Genomic DNA, 13,770 nt, shown 5'->3' on the forward strand with positions numbered 1-13,770 from the left:
TCATAGAAACATAGTTGTGTCCAAAGTTTAAAATATATTTTTAATCTTTTTCTACTAGTTTTCTTGACAGAAGCCAAGCTGGGACACAGATTTCAATAGTTTAGTCATATTCATCCTCCCAACAGGACTTATTTCATCAACATTTTTTCTCAACTTACTAAATTACACATTTTGAAAACAACACTTATCTAAATACAGATACACACACATATGAACTTCTGTATAGAGTCCATTTACCAAATTCCACTCACAAATTACTACTCAATCCAAAGCTCTAGCAGATGCCTTTCAGTGAAATTGAACTAACATAACTGCAATATCAGTGATAGGTAAATTGTATTTGTTAATGTTGGACATTTGTCTAATCTGACGATTTTGCAATTCCTGTTGTCCATGAGGCAAACATACACAAATTCCTTGGGCTTCTCAGGTTGTAGCTAAAGACTATGAATTAGGTGGTAGCATTGTCTTAGAATTTTATAAATTATGTTTTATGGTACTCTGTAAATTTCCAGCAGTCTTATAGATTACTAATCAACCATGGAATTTTCATGAACACTCATTACATCAAATTTTGTTCCATAGTTAAAGGATTACATACATAGACTGTAGCAAAGTAAAACAATTATATAAAGGGTAAAGGACCCCTTTGGTCATGGATAACCATGGGACTGCACCTAGAAAGTTACCCTCCAAGGCATAATCCAGGCAAGGTTGTTTAGGGAAGATCAGCAGTCGCCCATGCATACCAGCCTCCCCTCTCCACACCACCAATGTTATCCAAAGGAAAGGCAAAAGCCAACACAGCTTAGCACTAGTAATGTTGCAACTCATTTCTACAGCTGAGTGAACTGGAGCAATGTGACAAAGTTTCTTGCTCAAGAACACAACACACAGCCTGGTCCAGGAATTGAACTCACTACCTCATGATTGTGCTCTGGACTGGAGGAATTGTTAAGGCATTGAACCAAACGCTTTGCTATATTTGTTCCAACTCTTATGTTCAGAGTTCAAATCATGCTGAAGTCAAGTGCTTTTAATCTTTCTGAGATCAATTCAGTGTGACTTACATAATTAACTGCTTCCACCCAACAAATTTGAGGCCATGTGCCTTATGAAATGAAGGTGTAAGAAAAAAAAAAAAAGCCTAATCTACACCAACATAGAATAATCTATTATATATATATCATCATCATCAATATCGTTTAATGTCTGCTTTCCAAGCTGACATGGGTTGGATAGTTTGACTGAGGACTGGCAAGCCACAAGGCTGCACCAGGCTCCAATCTGATCTGGCAAGGTTTCTACAGCTGGATGCCTTCCCTAACGCCAACCACTCAAAGTGTAGTGGGTGCTTTTTACGTGCTACCGGCACGGGGGCCAGTCAGGTGGCACTGGCATCAACCACATTTGAGTGGTGCTTTTTATGTGCCAGTGGCATCAGTCATGACTATGATTTCGCTCAACTCATCAGGTCTTCTCAAGCACAGCATAACTGCACAACAAATGAAGATTATGCAACACTGGCATCAGCCATGATCTCGCTTGACTTGCCAGGTCTTCTCAACCACAGCATATCTCCATGGGTCTCGGATGCTTTCCATTGCCTCTGTGAGGCCCAACGTTTGAAGGTCGTGCTTTACCTCATCCCATGTCTTCTTGGGTCTACCTCTTCCACAGGTTCCTTCCACTGTTAGGGTGTGACACTTTTTCACACAGCTGTCCTCATCCATACACAAAACATGATCATACCAGCACAGTCATCTCTCTTGCACACCACATCTGATGCTTTTTGTGTCCAACTTTTCTCTCAGTGCTAACACTCTGTTGTATATGCACACTGACATTACACATCCAGCAGAGCATACTAGCTTCATTTTTTTCAAGCCTGTGCATGTCCTCAGCAGTCACAGCACATATTTCACTGCTGTGTAGCATGGGTGTTTGCGCACAAGCATCATACAGTATCTTTCACTCTGAGCGAGAGGCCCTTTGTTACCAGCAGAGGTAGGAGCTCCCTGAACTTTGCCCAGGCTATTCTTATTTTGGCAGCTACACTCTCAGAGCATCCACCCTTGCTACTGGCTTGGTCACCTAGGAAACGGAAGCTATCAACTACTTCTAGTTTTCCCCCCTGGCATGTGATAAATATATATATATATATATATATATATATTTTCACACACACACACACACATATTATATACACCTTTAGCTATTCTGGGGTGTGCTTTCAAGTGATTTAGACAATCATATCAACCCAGTATTAGCTCTTGTTCACTATTTACTTGGCCCATCTCTCTAGATCAAGTCAACTGAACACAAAATGAAGAACGGATAGAGGTAGGTCAAATCAAATCTGCTAATTCTAGCTATGAAAGAATCCAACAAATTTGCAAACTTAAAACCAAAGCTGTTACAATTCTCCTTCATATATTATCTTTAAATGTATGTTACATGATTATATATCTAATTAGTGTTTTCCATCTAGCAAGTGCTCATGATAACCACCTAATTATAATTATCAGTTAGGTTGAGCAAGGCAACAATGTTGCTTCAGGGGATAAATGTATTGCTAGATGAAGGTCAAGCTTCAGAAGGCCACATGTTTAAGTGGGGTTTGTAAAGTGATCACAGTGCTATCTTGACTTACAAGTGTCCCAACTAACAAGTTTTTCGAGATATGAGCCGTCTCTCAGCTGATTTTTTGCTTTGAGTTGCGAGCCAGCTTCTGACACCCCACCGCTATGAATGCCATAGGTAGACAGACATGTATGTTAGCAAGTGCAAAGATCATTAGTAGATCAATAGCTAGACATACATGAGCGTTAGCAAGTGCGAAGATCACTAGTGGATCATTAGCTAGATGGGTGGTAAAATGCTTACTAAGCAGTTGCAGGATACAGAAGCATAAGTGTTGTGCTCGCAATTATTTTGCAAAACTTCATTTTTCCAACCATGGGTCCAAATAAAGTGAGTGTGAAGGACGGTGGTGAGAAGAAGCGGATGATGGGCATTGAATTAAAGAAAGAAATTATTGAAAAACATGACCAAGGTAGACTTGGCAAAGCAGTACAAGCATAGCACTTCCATGATCTGCACCATACTGAAGCAGACAGAATTGATAAAGGCTATAATGCCAGCCAGGGGGTGGGGCAGAGCAGATTAATGGCATTTCAATTCATTTCTATGGAGAAAATTGATTTGACATACGAGTAATATGAGTTACAAGCTCCGTCACAAATTAAACTCCTAAGTCAAGGCACCACTGTACTTCAAAAATCCGAAAACCTTTTGCCAGCCTTTGACATGATTCACAAATATTATCTGTGGAGACATTAAAATCAGTTGTAAAACGATAAAGCTCCAACTTGTAAAAAAAAGAATAAGTTAATTTGCAAAAAAGGAGGGGAAAAAAATTGAAGGAAAAGGTTGAGGAGGAGGGACTGAAAAGCCTGAACAATCAAGAGAGTAGAATATACAGAAAATATTGGAATTATGAAGTGGGTTTTTTTTGTTTTTTTTTTCAAGATTAAGACAGAACCAAGTATGGTTGTAGTCTTTGTCTAGCCTGTCTGTGTTATAAAACATAATTGAATATCTGACCAGGTAAACTATTGTTAGCATAGCAATGTTCTGAGACTTAAATCAAAAGATGCTCACTGCAGAGTAATCCAGTAATGCAGCCACCTGACAATGTGGGATGACCCCTAACATTGACCCCTAACAATGAGCAGGTTGCTCTATTTAAAGGATTGTAGAGATCTTAATGCTACATTAATCTCTTCAACTTAATAACTTGAATATTTCCTGCACCTTCTATTCTCTCTTTGTATAATTTCTTTTTAAACAATATGCTTGTGAGTTCAAACCTTGCCCACATCCAATTTTCATTCAGCATTTTGAGATCAACTATATACCACCGAAGGTGGAACTACTGCAAGGCCACTAATCCAATGATAAACTAGTAAGAGAATAGTATAACTACTTTGAAAAGCAAATGAGGTTTATATGAAAACATCCAATTCATTTTAGATTTGTTAAACAAACAAGGGATCTACAGATAAATTAGGTAAAGTATATGCAAAATGGAAGTGAGCTCATTTGCCACAACTAGAATAAGAGTTAACTGATTAAACATTTTTAAATTAGAAATTATCTTTGATCTCAGTGCCATAATATCAAACAGTTCCAGAGATTATTCCAGTGTGCCTGCAATACAGATAAACCAGTCATTCTTTACATCAGGATTAATAGTTTTGCAAAACTGTTTGATGTATACTTAGCAGTGTGACACCAAACTCACTCACAATTATATTCAACACATTCTCCCAGTTATATATCTAATCTATTGTAATTCATTTATATTTCAATGTTATATAACATTTCTCCATAAAGCAACTTTCATAGAGAAATTCTTGCATAATAAATAACAGTTTGTAACAGTGGGATTGATGGCATTATTTCAAGCACTATTGAGAGAGAGAATGCGTGTGGAGTGGAGTCCATCCTTGTAGTGATATTACATGATTGTAGTACACAAGAACCACTGTTTGTTTCCAGTCTTCTGTGAAAAGTAACTGGCCATGGAAACAGATGAGGGCTGGAGAAAGAAAGGGCATCTGGGCATTGAAAAAATCTACCTCAACAAATCCTGTTCAATCCATACAAGCAAGGAAAAGTGGACATTAAAGTGATGGCGATGATCAAATATCCTATGGACACATATTCCTCAGCTTTGTAGATTACTGAGAATTGGAGACAGATCTTTGATAAAGACTGGCTGAAATTTAAACTCACAGCATCAACTGTCACCTACAAGTTGTTTGCAAAATAACACAAATAGTCAAATAGTTTTAGTCTTTCTATTGTTCACTTGACTATAACAGGAGAAATTTAAAAATAGAAATTCCTCTTAAAGAAGGGATGCACATATGACTGCAGTGTAGTGTGCTTATATTTGCTAAATGTCTAAACATGCTTAACCCTAAATCAGTCAAATGTAACACAAAGGATGTGATCAAATGTGACAAAGTATTGAGCATCATTTGTTAAAACAGTTCAATAGAGTCAATGGGTGAGACGCACTGATCCTTCAAAATCAATCTGATTTTGGATGATCAGTGTGCCCTGTACCACTTAAGCTTTCTTGCTAAGAAGATGCATAGAAACAATATTGGTTTCAAATTTTGGAACAAGGCCAGCAATTTTGGTGGATGGGAGTAAATCAATTACATCAACCCCAGTGCTCAACTTGTACTTATTTTATCAACTCTGAAAGGATGAAAGGTAAAGTTGACCTAGGCAGAATTTGAACTCAGAATGTAAGGAAGGAAAGAAATGCCACTAAGCATTTTGCCCAGCATGCTGGTGATTCTGCCAGCTTGCCACCTTACATAGAAATATAATATTAGAAATTATTTATCTACAAATAGCACATGGAGTCACAAAATTTGACCTCAATTTGACATGTTAATCTTTGTACTAGTCACCATAATCAGCAGCTGTGGAACTACAGCATAAAAGATTTACAGCACCAATAGTATCTTTCACTTATTTCAGTCATTAGACTATGGCCATGCCAGGGTACTGCCTTGAATTCTTTTTAGGCCTTGTACTTATTCTATCAGTGTCTTTTGCCAAACCACTAAGTCATGTGGACATAAATACATCAATACCAGTTGTCAAGCAGCAAAGGAAGGAGAGTCACATACACACACACAAATTTCCAGCTACCAAATCCACTCACAAGGCTTTGAGCAGTCTGAGCTATAGCAGAAGACACTTGGCCAAGGTGCCATGCAGTGGGACTAAACTCAGAATCATATGGTTGTAAAGCAAACCTCTTAGCAATCACACCTGTATCTATATATAAAAGGTTGAAAATATGTTCAAAAGATGTTTTCAACAAACAACCTTGACTGGCAAAAGAAAAAGACTGAACCAGATTCAAGGTGGTGCTAAACTGTTTGAGACTGGAAATTAGTATTGTCTTATTGACAAAGTGTTTACTGGAAATTAATTCAATTCCAACACTGCAGTTGAAAGTCTAAGATACTGCCTCCACTAATAACACCAAATGTAACTTATTAATACATAAAACAATTTTTCTCAAGCCAACAAGAAGGCTTATACAAGGTCACTGCCTGCTAGATATAGCAGTCAAGCCTCTCAAAACACTATTGTATTTACAAAAAAAGAATAAAGCAATACTGGGGGCTAAACAGCAAATTCTTTCTCCACTAAAAATATGGGCTCCAAACCAAGGGATAATGTAAATTTAAGAAAAAGATATGTTTTATAGATATATATGAAGGATTGGTAGAATTATAGACAACTGAAAAAGTATTTGCATATTCAGTGTTCAAACCCAGCTCAATTTAATAAAACAAATATTTTATCCAACAGGAATTAATAGACATTGTTAGCAAGAGTGTGTGTAGTACAAGGACATCTAAACACTCAGCTTTCAGTAATTTAGATATAATAAATGTCAGAAGACTTTAAACTTTGAACATCTAAATACAAAAGAAACTGAAAATTTATATCTTATTATTTTTAATAGTTTCACTTATAGGGTTGTGGCCATGGTGGACCATCACCTTGAAGAGTTTTAGTCAAAACAAATGGACCCAGTCTGGTACTTATTCTATCAGCCTCTTTTACCAGACCACTACAGTACATGGATGTAAACAAGTCAACACCAGTTGTCCAGCAGTGTTAAGAGGGCAAACAGATATATTTTTTCAGTTTTGATATTTCAAAAATGATAAAATGGATATTTTCACATTGCTGTCTTGACAGATATAACAGAACCATATTACCAATCAATAAGTCAAAGGCATAACCTGCAAGTCCCAGTTTCAGAGTTCTGGAGATGTCAACCGCAGAAACAAACCATACTTTGTAGACTTAAATAGCAGGCGTACATAGCAGTAACTTGAGAAATTTGACAGAAACTCAAAAGTAACACATTTGGTAAGCAAAGAATTGCTGCAAATTTAGTAACATAGCAAAACTTGACGAAGAAGTTACTGAGGAGGATCACTATTAGAGTTTTGCTAAACTCCCAGCAACTCAAACTATTCTCTATCTCTCTCTCATATACACACACACAGCATAAAGCAAAGAAGAATTTTACTGGCTAGTATTGATTGGCACAAATATGGATGTAGACAGTTGCATACAGAAGTGCTGATCACTTCAAGTGGATGAACTTGTGGAAGAGGGAGACCAAGAAAGACATGGGATGAAATATTGAGGGCCAATCTTAGCCTTACGATGGAGGTGTCTAAGGACCGAGATATCTGGTGTATTGCTGTACTCAAGAAGACCCATCTACCACAGCAGAATTGATACTGGTACTGGTACCACATATGAAGAAGAAAAAAAACACCTCGCACACTCTGTGGAATGGTTGGCATTAAGGGCATCCAGTCATAGAAATCATGCCAGAACAGACAATAGAGTCTGGTGTGGCCCTTAGCCATACCAGTTCCAGTCAAACTGTTCAACCCAGGCCAGCATGGAAAACAGATGTTAAATGATAATGACTTCTGTAGAGCAGAAAGAAAGATCATCCTAGTCTTTTCTTTGAAAGACAGTTATACATCAACTGTAGGGTACATAAGAATTGGAATGAATTTGGTAAAGCATTCCCGATAATACTATTTCAGAGAATCTTTTAGTTCACCTTGAACAAACCTAAAGTAAATAGTCATTCCTTGTTTGGTTATTAAGTGTACATGTATGCTATATTCTTAAATTTTGTTTCTAATAAAGCAGACAGCCCCTAGGAAACAAAGTTACTTTATTCAGATTTACATAATTGAATCTTTTATTTTACTATGCCTGTGTGTCTTTGAGTGTAACATTTGTGAGTAGAATGTGCATTTAACTCTTTTATATTTAAACTGGCTATAATATTGTTTCATGATCAAACTGGCCGGATGTGGCCTTTCACACCAATCCCACAATATCATTCTAAAACTTAACAGTTACTTCACCAAAATAATGCACGATTAATTCAAAACAATGTGAATAAATAAGCATTACTTTTGACAATAATGTGAATGCTAAAGAGCTAAACTTTTCATTGGTCTTCAATTAGGAATAATTTTATTAAAAAAAAAAAATTCACATTCGCAATCCATTTCCACAACTGTCTAACCCCTAGCACAAAATATGGAGAATATTGAACACACACTACAAGGTGAATTGGCAGAGTCATTATAGCATTGGACAGAATGCTTCATAGGATTTGTTCCAACATTGTGAATCAGAGTTCAAATCCTGCTATGGTTAATTTTACCTTTTAATTCTTTCAGCAGTCAAGAAAAAACAAAAGTATCAATCCAGAGCAGTGAAATGGAACAACTGTGGTATTTATTCTGGCTTTTGTATTCAAATCCCACCTTGGTCTAGTTGGGTGGTAGATATAATCCATTGCCTGGTTTAACATCACCAGGGTGCTTCTAGCACCATTCGGACCAGGTCTGGTTTGAGACCGCTCCTCTCACTCAATTCCCATCCACAAATCTCAGAGACCGTGAAAAGGATTGTGGGTAATGCTCAAACCTTCTGATTAAATGATTAAAATCAAAAATTCTAAGATTGTGAACTTGTGTATGCACACACACTTTCAAATTGACCTTTTTTATTGCAGAGACCATGATGCCCAAAGAGTTGATATATGATATATAGGCACAGATGTGGCTGTGTGGTCAGAAGCTTGCTTCCCAGCTTTATGTTTCTGGGTTCAGTCTCACTGTGTGGCACCTTGGGTAAGTATCTCCTACTATAGCCTCAGGCCAACCAAAGCCTTGTGAGCGGATTCAGTAGATGGAAACTAAGGGGTGGGGGTGGTGCATATGTGTTTGTCCCAACACCGCTTGACAACCGGTGTATTTATGTCCCTGTAACTTAGCAGTTCAGGAAAAGAGACTAATAGAAATAAGTACCAGGCTTAACAAAAAGTACTGAAGTTGATTCATTGGACTGAAAAATTCAAGGCGGTGCTCCAGTATGGCCAGTGTCTAATGACTGAAACAAGTAAAAGATAAAGCATACGTATATTTTTTTACATTATGATTGATATGCACATTTTAAAGCAATCAGTCATCATCTATTCAAGAAAACTTCTATTACACCAAAAAAAAAAAACAATCCTCTCACAATATATCTGGCCTTGATCAATAAATGCAACCCAATAGCTGACTGACAGTAATAACTATGGAGGCACAGGTTAAAGCTTAACTGTATTCAAAGATTCAGATAACACAGATGATGTTGATGTGCAGAAAAGTATTTTAAATAAGACAATTCAAGACCTACATTTAAAAGCCATAAACAACAGAAAATTGGTTTCAAATAAATCTGTATTTTAAACTTTCAAACTGATGTAGAAATCACTACCGAGTTTCGTTTTTCTCCCTTTTTATATCAACATAAGATTCAGTTTCAATTCGTAAAAAATTTCCTGAACCTATATTGTTTTACAAAGTATTCCATTCTAACTAAACACAAAAAAGTACAAATATCTAAAGAAAAAAAAACAACATCCCCACCCCCCACATTCACACAGTCTCGTTCATGCTGTAATTTTTCTCCCAGTATATATCTTTACTGAGAAATTCCAACCACTGTATTTATAAGCTAGTTTAAATTATTGGTCTTCGAAAGGGAAATCTAGTATTTATGAATATAGTGGCTTGGCAGGCAGTAACCTATTTGTAATTTTGTGTGCGTGCGTGCGTGCGTGCGAGAGCGAGAGAGAGAGAGAGAGAGAGAGAGAGAGAGAGAGAGAGAGAGAGAGAAAGAGAGAGAGAGAGAGAGAGAGAAAGAGAGAGAGAGAGAGAGAAACAGAATGAAAATAAAGACAGAATGAAAATAGAGAGAGAGAGAGAGACAATGAAAATAGAGAGAGAATGAAAATAGAGAGAGAACGAAAATAGAAAGAGAACGAAAATAGAAAGAGAACGAAAATAGAGAGAGAACGAAAATAGAGAGAGAACGAAAATAGAGAGAGAACGAAAATAGAGAGAGAATGAAAATAGAGAGAGAGAGAGAATGAAAATAGAGAGAGAGAGAGAGAGACAGAATGAAAATAGAGAGAGAGAGAGACAGAATGAAAACAAATAGAGAGGCAGAATGAAAATAGAGAGAGAGAGACAGAATGAAAATAGAGAGAGAGAGAGAGAGAGACAGAATGAAAAAAGAGAGAGAGAGAGAGAGAGACAGAATGAAAATAGAGAGAGAGAGAGAGAGAGACAGAATGAAAATAGAGAGAGAGAGAGAGACAGAATGAAAATAGAGAGAGAGAGAGAACAAAAATAAAGGGAAGGAGAAGAAAAATAGAGAGGGAGAAGAATAAAATGCAGGTATTAATAATGCTGCTCGGAGTCGACCACTGTCAGTGGAAGAAACACGACAAGTTCTCAAGACAGCTGTCAAGGACTGAGACTTGCATTATTAGCAGGAGGCCAGACCAGGCGGTGTGTGAATAACCAGCATAAAGACATAACGATATCAGGGTGGAAATAGAATGGAAGAAGGGAGATGGAAAGAAAGAGAGTACGTAATATAATAATCAGATGGAAAAGAGTAATAATATACAGCAACTACCTTCAGAAAGAGAGTGAGAGGTGGGGGTTAGAAGAAGAGCGAGATGAATGTGTACGATGACTATTATTATTATTCCTTATTTTGTTTAAAGGCACAGGACTTCGGTATTCAGGGAAGAAAGCGAAATGGGATCGTGTGACAAATCATGATTTTAATAACAGGTACGTTGACTCAGCACCGAAAGGACATCAGTGTCAAAAATACATTTACAGACAGACGCGTGCGCACGCACACATGCTTTGAATAATGACCACGATGGGAGTGGGAGAAATAAAAGGTTACTAATGTAGTTTAACTGCGAGAATTGAAAACCGAAAACGAAAGCGTATCCTCTTCATTTCAAATAGTTACAAACATTAAAAATAATTTACTATTCAAACAAATTTAGATAGATTGGCTGTTTACTGGGTCAAAAGATATAAGTTGACATATATACACACACAAAAAAAAAAAAAAAAATTACTTTCTTTCAATTTCCGCAGTTCAAATTATAACATAACCCAAATAAATCTAAAATAAACACCATCTTAAAGTAGAATGAATTTGTTTTCTCTTTCTTTTTTTTCTTTTTCTTTTTTAAGTTACAATCAGATATGAAGAGAAATGAAGTTGACGGCATTCGTTACTTTACCGAAACGGAAATACTGGAAGTCAACGAAATTGGGAGTCTGTTTCAACACTAGAGTTCACAACAACAATAATGCTACGATTACAAAGATTCAAAAGACAGAAAAGAAAAAAAGAAATGTCTCCGTACAAGATAACCGATGCTACTAACCGTTTTTAAATAACCAACAACTGGTCAGACATTTTGGCAGCAAATCTTCAGTGTGACACAGAACCAGCAACCATGGTAATAGGAAGTGTCGAGTTGTTAGAGCATATAAGGCGAGAAGGAGAGAGTACTGCTTGATACTCCTGGTCTCTGTGTGTGTTTAGTATAATGTGGAACAATAAATATTCCTATGCACTGAGCTACCTTCATTAACATCGGTTGATGTTTTCCCCTTAAAACGCTTAATTAAACACCACCTAATGTTTGTAAGATTAATTTGAATAAAACGTTTCCCGTCTATCTTTTAAAATGTATTTTAGAGGTTTTATATATAAATATATATAGAGATATATGAGAGAGAGAGAAAGGAAGAGAGGACAAGTGCTTTTTAAACATGTCGAGAGAAACAAAATCATTCATAACATTTCTACTCACAAAAGACAAAAATAACAACACTGACCTCACTAAACATTCTAAATTCATTACGGAAAGATGTGGGCGAAATATGACAGTTTTCCATTCACATAAGCACTCAAGCCGGTTTTTACACACACACATTACAATATGTGTATGTATAATTATAAATACAACTATTGAATATTACACATACATAACGTAATATACATTGTATGTAACAGATAATATATAAAATAAAAATGTCACTCCATATGATTTACATGAGTAATATTATATGTGTGTGTACGAGATAATATATATAACATATATAAGATGTTACATAATATATACCATACACACATCAAATCATACAGAATATCTTACGTTCATATAATGAACTGTAAGTTAACATCCAACTAATGCCAGCATGAATGATGGACATTAAAAAGAGTGATGAGAAAAGGTATCTATATATCTATTCGATTGGAGCCTGGTGCAGCCTCCTGGCTTGCCAGTTCTCAGTCAAAACGTCCAACCCATGCCAGCATGGAAAGCAGACACTAAACGATGATACACACACACAAATTGTGGTTTCCCAACCATGGGGTTTTGGGTTCAGTTCTACAGTGTAGCAACTTGGGCAAGTGCGCTTTACTATAGCTCTAAGCTGACCAGTCTTACTTGAGAGTTTAGTATACAGGAACTGCACGTGTACATGTGTGTAGATATGAATATGTATGTGTGTGTGCACGCACGCCTGGGTGCATGTATGTGAAGACCCTTGTCTTGACATTATATAGTTGTAAACGACTGTCACCACCTTTTAAGCAGTATCATTTATTTCCAATATTCTTGGAAAAATATGTTGCTAGGAAACCAATGAGGATTGGTGACAGGAAGGGCATCTGACTGAACAAATTCTGGTCAACCCAAGCAAATGTAGAAAAATGGATGCTAAAATGATCATGACCACCACATACACACAAAACATATCATACATAATAGAATATACCACATTTATTACAAATCCATTCACACATATGTACACGTCAAAAGTTTTTTTTTTTTTTTTTTAGAGTGTCAGGCTCACAATCCTGAGGTAGTGAGTTTGATTCCTGAACCAGGCTGTGTATTGCGTTCTTGAGCAAGGCACTTTATTTCACATTGCTCCAGTTCACTCATCTGTAGAAATGAGCTGCAATGTCACTGGTATCAAGCTGTATTGGCCTTAGCCTTTCCCTTGGATAATATTGGTGGTATGGAGAGAGGAGGCTGGTATGCATGGGTGACTGTTGGTCTTCCATAAACAACCTTGTTAAGATTTGTGCTTGGAGAACATTCTAGGTACAATCCCATGGTCATTCATGATCGAAGGGGCCTTTACTAATCGGCCTATACGTATTTGTTAAAACTATTTATTATATATATACATATATATTCACATACATTGAACACAATATAACAAGCATATATACAATACAATAAATAAAGCTAAATATTGGACATAGAAACATGGCAAATATTACTAAGTCTCTGTAGACTGGAAAAAAAAGAAAAACAAAAAAAGTCATATTTGATTTTCGAAACCTATCAATGGAGATCTCAATCCACACGATGTCAAGATCTTGTGTATATGTAAAGCTTTGTAGCAGATGTACAAACATGACTTTTAGCAATTTTTCTGTGGCTTGAAAGAAAATCATAAACAGCCTTAGTTAACTTTCAAGACTTAATGGGCTCTCATCAGTTGTCTACATGATTTGACTGATCCGAGAGAAATTAGCAGCCAAACTATTTATATACTCAACAAATGCAGTACCATACCATAATGCTTTTAACACTTTAGCAAACACGCATATATATTAGATAAAGAAAACACAATACAATTAATGCACACACAACTATACGGACATTTTACATATACAAAAGTAATGTACATATATTTATATGTATAATGTACGTGTATATATATATAT

At 36.4% G+C, this 13,770-nt stretch overlaps 2 protein-coding genes across 12 annotated transcripts in view; both read right to left on the bottom strand.

Moving 5' to 3' along the window:
* The window catches only part of LOC106883096 (proteasome subunit alpha type-6), a 267,726-nt gene that overhangs the window by 158,065 nt on the left and 95,891 nt on the right, over window positions 1–13,770 (bottom strand). The window lies entirely within an intron of this gene.
* The window catches only part of LOC106880241 (AN1-type zinc finger protein 3-like), a 74,530-nt gene that overhangs the window by 49,220 nt on the left and 11,540 nt on the right, over window positions 1–13,770 (bottom strand). The window contains exon 1 of one of the 11 annotated variants that reach the window (XM_014931354.2): window positions 11,402–11,624. The exons of the other annotated variants lie outside the window; for them this stretch is intronic. The gene's annotated coding sequence lies outside the window, so the exon portion shown is untranslated. Of the gene's footprint in view, window positions 1–11,401; window positions 11,625–13,770 lie in introns of those variants that run through there. 11 annotated transcript variants of the gene reach the window in all.

The sequence above is a fragment of the Octopus bimaculoides genome, chromosome 11, assembly GCF_001194135.2.
Source record: "Octopus bimaculoides isolate UCB-OBI-ISO-001 chromosome 11, ASM119413v2, whole genome shotgun sequence".
Classification (NCBI taxonomy): Eukaryota; Metazoa; Mollusca; class Cephalopoda; order Octopoda; family Octopodidae; genus Octopus; species Octopus bimaculoides.